This window comes from Salvelinus alpinus, chromosome 4 (assembly GCF_045679555.1).
Source record: "Salvelinus alpinus chromosome 4, SLU_Salpinus.1, whole genome shotgun sequence".
Taxonomy (NCBI): domain Eukaryota; kingdom Metazoa; phylum Chordata; class Actinopteri; order Salmoniformes; family Salmonidae; genus Salvelinus; species Salvelinus alpinus.
In genome coordinates, this window is record NC_092089.1 from 57,526,595 (window position 1) to 57,533,060 (window position 6,466).

Sequence of the window (6,466 nt, forward strand, 5' to 3'; positions counted from 1 at the left end):
TAACCTGCTATGATTATTTTTTATTATTTTTATGTAAGCTGTATACCATCTAGTCAAAAGCTCTAACCTATAGCAGAGTGCTTTTGACATACCTACTCCTTTTTACACGCCCACTCCTTCCTTTCAACACACCCACATGCCCACTACTCCGGAGTGCAGCATAGTTGCATAGTTGCCTTGAGCTAGCGGGAGCACTGCCAGAGCCCTGCAAAATGACCTCCAGCAGGCCACATATGTGCATGTGTCTGCTCAAACAGTCAGAAACAGACTCCATGAGGGTGGTATGAGGGCCCGACGTCCACAGGTGGGGGTTGTGCTTACAGCCCAACACCGTGCAGGACGTTTGGCATTTGCCAGAGAACACCAAGATTGGCAAATCCGCCACTGGCGCCCTGTGCTCTTCACAGATGAAAGCAGGTTCACACTGAGCACATGTGACAGACGTGACAGAGTCTGGAGACGCCGTGGAGAACGATCTGCTGCCTGCAACATCCTCCAGCATGACCGGTTTGGCAGTGGGTCAGTCATGGTGTGGGGTGGCATTTCTTTGTGGGGCCGCACAGCCCTCCATGTGCTCGCCAGAGGTAGCCTGACTGCCATTAGGTACCGAGATGAGATCCTCAGACCCCTTGTGAGACCATATGCTGACACATGCACATTTGTGGCCTGCTGGAGGTCATTTTGCAGGGCTCTGGCAGTGCTCCTCCTTGCACAAAGGCGGAGGTAGCGGTCCTGCTGCAGGGTTGTTGCCCTCCTACGGCCTCCTCCACGTCTCCTGATGTACTGGCCTGTCTCCTGGTAGCGCCTCCATGCTCTGGACACTACGCTGACAGACACAGCAAACATTCTTGCCACAGCTCGCATTGATGTGCCATCCTGGATGAGCTGCACTACCTGAGCCACTTGTGTGGGTTGTAGACTCCGTCTCATGCTACCACTAGAGTGAAAGCACCGCCAGCATTCAAAAGTGACCAAAACATCAGCCAGGAAGCATAGGAACTGCAGAACCACTCTTTTATTGGGGGTGTCTTGCTAATTGCCTATAATTTCCACCTTTTGTCTATTCCATTTGCACAACAGCATGTGAAATTTATTGTCAATCAGTGTTGCTTCCTAAGTGGACAGTTTGATTTCACAGAAGTGTGATTGACTTGGAGTTACATTGTGTTGTTTAAGTGTTCCCTTTATTTTTTTGAGCAGTGTATTATTAAAACAAGAAAAAGCGATTGTGTGATTGTGTTGATTTGTGTTTGGGAAATAAAGATAGACAGTGTTTTAAAACAGTAGTGGTAATATTTAATTCAGTACAGAAATAGGCGGCTTAACTTACCTTGTCCCGCAAAACTGTAATATTTAAATTATTCTGATTATTTCCAGGGGTGCACAACATCCTGAAATATATGTAGATATCTTTGTTAGAAAGAATACTATATTTCCCTAGACGGATTAATGCTGAATGTAAAACATGGCTCAACTTAGCTGACTCTCCCCTATCATTAAGTATTTCAATGTCCTTGATGATGAAGACCATGGGTAATTAAAGTACTATGGTCACTGCAGTAATAAACACCATGTGAAAAAGTACTGTACGTTAAAAAACAATCTGAAATGTCTGTGTGGAGTTAAACATGACATGGCGAAGTTCACCACCTTGTTCTCTTCCACATGGACACATTCACACACACTCCCTCGCTCATTCACTCACTCTATTTTCTTTTAACTGTTTTCGTTACGGTTCTCTCTTCTCTCACTTGGTTTTATGTTCTTTAATTGCCCTCTTCTTGCCAAAGACATGCTCTACATTATGCAACCGTTCCTTCTGTACCTTCATTCTCCTGTCCCTCCCCTGCTCCTTCTCCTCCCCCTCTTCCTCCATCTCTGATTGAGACCCTACTGTTCCCAGCCTAGTGTGTCTGAATCTCTGGAGTGTCCAGTAGTACCCCCTGCTGCACAAGTACTATCCTCTCCTCCCCCAGCCTCTGGCTCTCCATGTCCCCAGACTCCTGCACCCTCTCCTGGGTTAGATGAAGCACCTGTAGAGGGGTCCCCACCCCTGACTCTGTGGTAGTGTTGAGCACAGTCACCCTGGAGGCTGCATGTAGAGCCTCTCTTTCCTGCAGAGGTGTTGCCAGTGGTGTAGTGGGTGAAGAGCTGAGAGCCGGTGTGGAGTTTGGACAGTGGCCACAGGCAAGCCAGCCACATTGAGAGGCTGACCCACTGGGGATGTGGTGATGCGGGATAAGACAATGGACGATTAGGTGGTCTGGTTCTGAGGTTGGGTGGTGGAAGAGCTAGAGCAATACAGCCGCGGGCACTTTGAGGGGGTGGCCTTGGAGAAGCTGCCCACGTAGAGGTGACCAGGGCTGGGTGGGGGCTCATCCTTCCTCGGCTTCCTCTGGTCCTCCAACTGGTCCTCCAGCACTGAGGAAGGATACATGGTTGTACTGGTATAACATCGGGCAATGAACACTGAAATAAGAAAACCTAACATAGTAATAGTCTGTATACATATCAGGTAAGCAGAAATAACTTCAAGCAATGGTGTTACTTTTAGTGCAGGGATCCAAACCTAGCTATTGTAAGTACAGTACAAATGGTGTTTCCTCTGATATAGAGTACTGTATATGACAATGTTCATGTTACACTCTTATAAAAAAAGGTGCTATCTAGAATCCCATAGGAGAACCCTTTAAAGAACCCATTTTGGTTCCAGGTAGAACACATTTATTTGAGTTCCATGCAGAAACCTTTACAGAGGGTTCTACATGGAACCCAAAAGAGTTATACTTGGAACCAAAAAGGGTTCTCCAATGGGGAAAGCTGAAGAACCCTTTTTTAACCCTTTTTTCTAAGAGTGTACAGTGGGTCTTCCTTTAAAAGTTGCAACGTACTGCAGAACAGCTTACATGGTGCCGCAGAATTCTATGGCACGTTATTTAAGTGTGAACCACTGGTACCATTAATGCTAGTTAGTGCTAGTTTGACCAACAGAGGGCATCTTTGAGAAGCATTTGATAGCCTTCAATAGTGGCTGTACTAGATAATTTAAAACCTTTTTTGTAAGAACATAGTAAATGAGACTGATTTTAAAAAATGTTGCTTAATTTATTTGATTAATATTGTGATGTTTCTATTCCAAGAAAAACGAAAAACCTTCTGTGTTTCCGTTAGGATGGAGTGGAAAATATGGCGCTGTACAACGTGACAGTAGGAGTACAGTACTGGGCTATTTAGCTAAAGAATCCCTGTGTTGTGCAGGCCTGCGAGAGACAGGGATTCAACTCCCTGACGGAGAGGAAGGAGTAGGCTATCCTTGTAAATAAGAATTTGTTCTTAACTAACTTGCCTAGTTGCCTACCTGCTAGAACAGCGGGAACGTTTCCCTAGTCAGCGCCATTATTAGTGCAATGCCCCTTAAAGTGTTGCTCTATGCTACCCAGTGTGGCGGGGTGTGGGTCCAGGTTCATCCCCCCTCCATCCTCCTCCGTTCCCCATGGGCTAAGTCGGTCTTCTGTGCGCGGCTCTGCGGCCCATCCTGTGCCCCCTACCCTCGTGCCTTGAACCTTGCGCGCTTTCAGTGGATACAGCTGGAGAACTGCAAGGCAATCCCATTGTGCGCCACTCGGGAGCCTTGACCAATATATATTGTCCTGCTAACAACAGGGTTAAAAATATATTTGTGAGAATATCCAACGGGCTTTTATATAATTGTAAATTAATAATAATAATCGCTTTGTTTAAAAATTATCAATATTTCGGAGATTATTTCGTTTTCAAATAATGTAAAATGAGTGAGGAAAAAGGCCATTCTTGAACATGGGGTGAGACATTGTTACTAATTTGTAAATAAAGCCAGTTTGTTATTTAGAATTATTTATTTCTGTTTTTAAAGGGAGAGAAACCAAAAACCTACAGTCATCTCATGGGTCTCCCAGTCGAGGCCGGCACAGGTATTGAACCAGCATCTGTAGCAACACAGCTTGCACTGCTTGCACTGCAGTGTCTGAGACCGTTGCGCCACTCAGGCTATGTACAACGTGACCGGTCGAGAGTGGCCTACAGCACTACAGTAAGAGCAAAATAATCCTAACAAAATAAAATAATAAAAACCTTAGTGTAACAACAGTTTTAGAAAGTAATACTGAAGTCGTGCACAATTATCAGTTTCTATTTAGGTTTATGTCGCCCATTCATTGTCAGTTAGAGACACAGTAGGACCCAAAAGCATAATCAGTGCTCTAACTCCCCCTTGCGCTGGTCTGGAGCAATGAAGTGGTGACGCAGGGTACCATTCTAAACCACAAATTACCTCTAAGTCCCGCAGCATAATCGCAAAACTTTTAGTGGATCAACCACTGTATGTTTGCCCATTCCAAGCTCACATCCAAGCTTACATTCTCTCACCATTAAGAGCATTGTGGACTGCTGCTGGTTGTCATCAGTCTCACTGCTGACCAGGGATGATAGCACCCCTTTTCCTCTTGACATGTCCATTGGCTGTGCTGATGATGGGAGGAGCTGGCCGAGGGCTCCACTCCACTGTAATGTAGGCCTTCTCTAGCCTCTCATCTGACATTGCAGCATGGCCTCCATCTACTATACACAGAGAGCCACCAACACATATCAAATCACTCCACCAACATCTCATGTCATCACTCATATGACTAGCTCAAATTCTGATACAGTTCTGTTGTAGACACTTGGTTGGAAGCAGTGGTAACAACTGTATGACTCTGCAAGTGCCTTCATTAACACAGGGTTTTCTATCCAAGTTCTACGCGCTGCTGAGGGGACCATTGAGGCCCCTAAATCTAATTGTTTCTTAAAATAGGTGCCACACCAAAGACTGCTGAGGGCAATTATTCATTGATGTTTGATGTAGTCCATTTCAAAATATGAGTGGTGCAGTTTATGAAGGTGAAGTGTAGTTTGTGCAGGGATAATAACAGCAGTATGGGATATGAGGGATACAGTTGAAGTCGGAAGTTACGTTACTGATTACAATTTTGGACAGGTAACTAGTAACTGTAACGGATTACATTTAGAAAGTAACCTACCCAACCCTGGTTAGTACACTGTAGATAATCTCAGCACCCAAAATAACCAATGAGAGACTACACTGTCTGCTACTTATGTACAGTTGAAGTCGGAAGTTTACATACACTTATGTTGGAGTCATTAAAACTTGTTTTTCAACCACTCCACAAATTTCTTGTTAACAAACTATAGTTTTGGTAAGTTGGTTAGGACATCTACTTTGTGCATGACACAAGTCATTTTTCCAACAATTGTTTACAGACAGAATATTTCACTTAAAACTCACTGTATCACAATTCCAGTGGGTCAGAAGTTTACATACACTAAGTTGACTGTGCCTTTAAACAGCTTGGAAAATTCCAGAAAAGGATGTCATGGCTTTAGAAGCTTCTGATAGGCTAATTGACATAATTTGAGTCAATTGGAGGTGTACCTGTGGATGTATTTCAAGGCCTACCTTCAAACTCAGTGCCTCTTCGCTTGACACCATTGGACAAATCAGCCAAGACCTCAGAAAAGAATTGTAGACGTCCACAAGTCTGGTTCATCCTTGGGAGCAACTTCCAAACGCCTAAAGGTACCACGTTCATCTGTACAAACAATAGTACGCAAGTATAAACACCATGGGACCACGCAGCCGTCATACCACTCAGAAAGGAGACGCTTTCTGTCTCCTAGAGATGAACGTACTTTGGTGCGAAAAGTGCAAATCAATCCCAGAACAACAGCAAAGGACCTTGTGAAGATGCTGGAGGAAACAGGTACAAAAGTATCTATATCCACAGTAAAACGAGTCCTATATCGACATAACCTGAAAGGCTGCTCAGCAAGGAAGAAGCCACTGCTCCAAAACCGCCATAAAAAAGCCAGACTACAGTTTGCAACTGCACATGGGGACATGTCCTCTGGTCTGATGAAACAAAAATAGAACTGTTTGGCCATAATGACCATCGTTATGTTTGGAGGGAAAAGGGGATGCTTGCAAGCCGAAGAACACAATCCCAACCGTGAAACACAGGGGTGGCGGCATCATGTTGTGGGGGTGCTTTGCTGCAGAACGGACTGGTGCACTTCACAAAATGGATGGATCATGAGGAATAAAATGTTTGTGGATATATTGAAGCAACATCTCAAGACATCAGTTTAAATGTATGTAAACTTCCGACTTCAACTGCATATAATTATGGTGTAGTTTGATTAATTTAATGTGTTGTCTTGTCTTTTATAAGAAAAAATCTGCACACATGAAAAAGTATTCTTACCCAAAGGTATTTTTGCGCTTTGCTCACTGTTTCTTTTTTACTTTTCCAGAGGCATAAAAGTTGGTTTAATTTATATGAAAGTCTACTGAAGTAAGATTTTGTCCTCATGTGTCTTGGCTATTTACATTGTTTCGTTCACAAGTTAGGTTGTTTTTCTATGTTTGAGT

General features: G+C 44.0%; 1 long non-coding RNA gene across 1 annotated transcript; it reads right to left on the reverse strand.

Moving 5' to 3' along the window:
- Window positions 1–1,273: 1,273 nt before the first annotated feature.
- On the reverse strand, window positions 1,274–4,902 carry LOC139574028 (uncharacterized). Its single transcript, XR_011674688.1, has 2 exons — window positions 4,405–4,902; window positions 1,274–2,421 (listed from the first exon to the last, which is right to left on the reverse strand). It is a non-coding gene; the product is annotated as an uncharacterized lncRNA (long non-coding RNA).
- Between the last annotated feature and the right edge of the window lie 1,564 nt (window positions 4,903–6,466).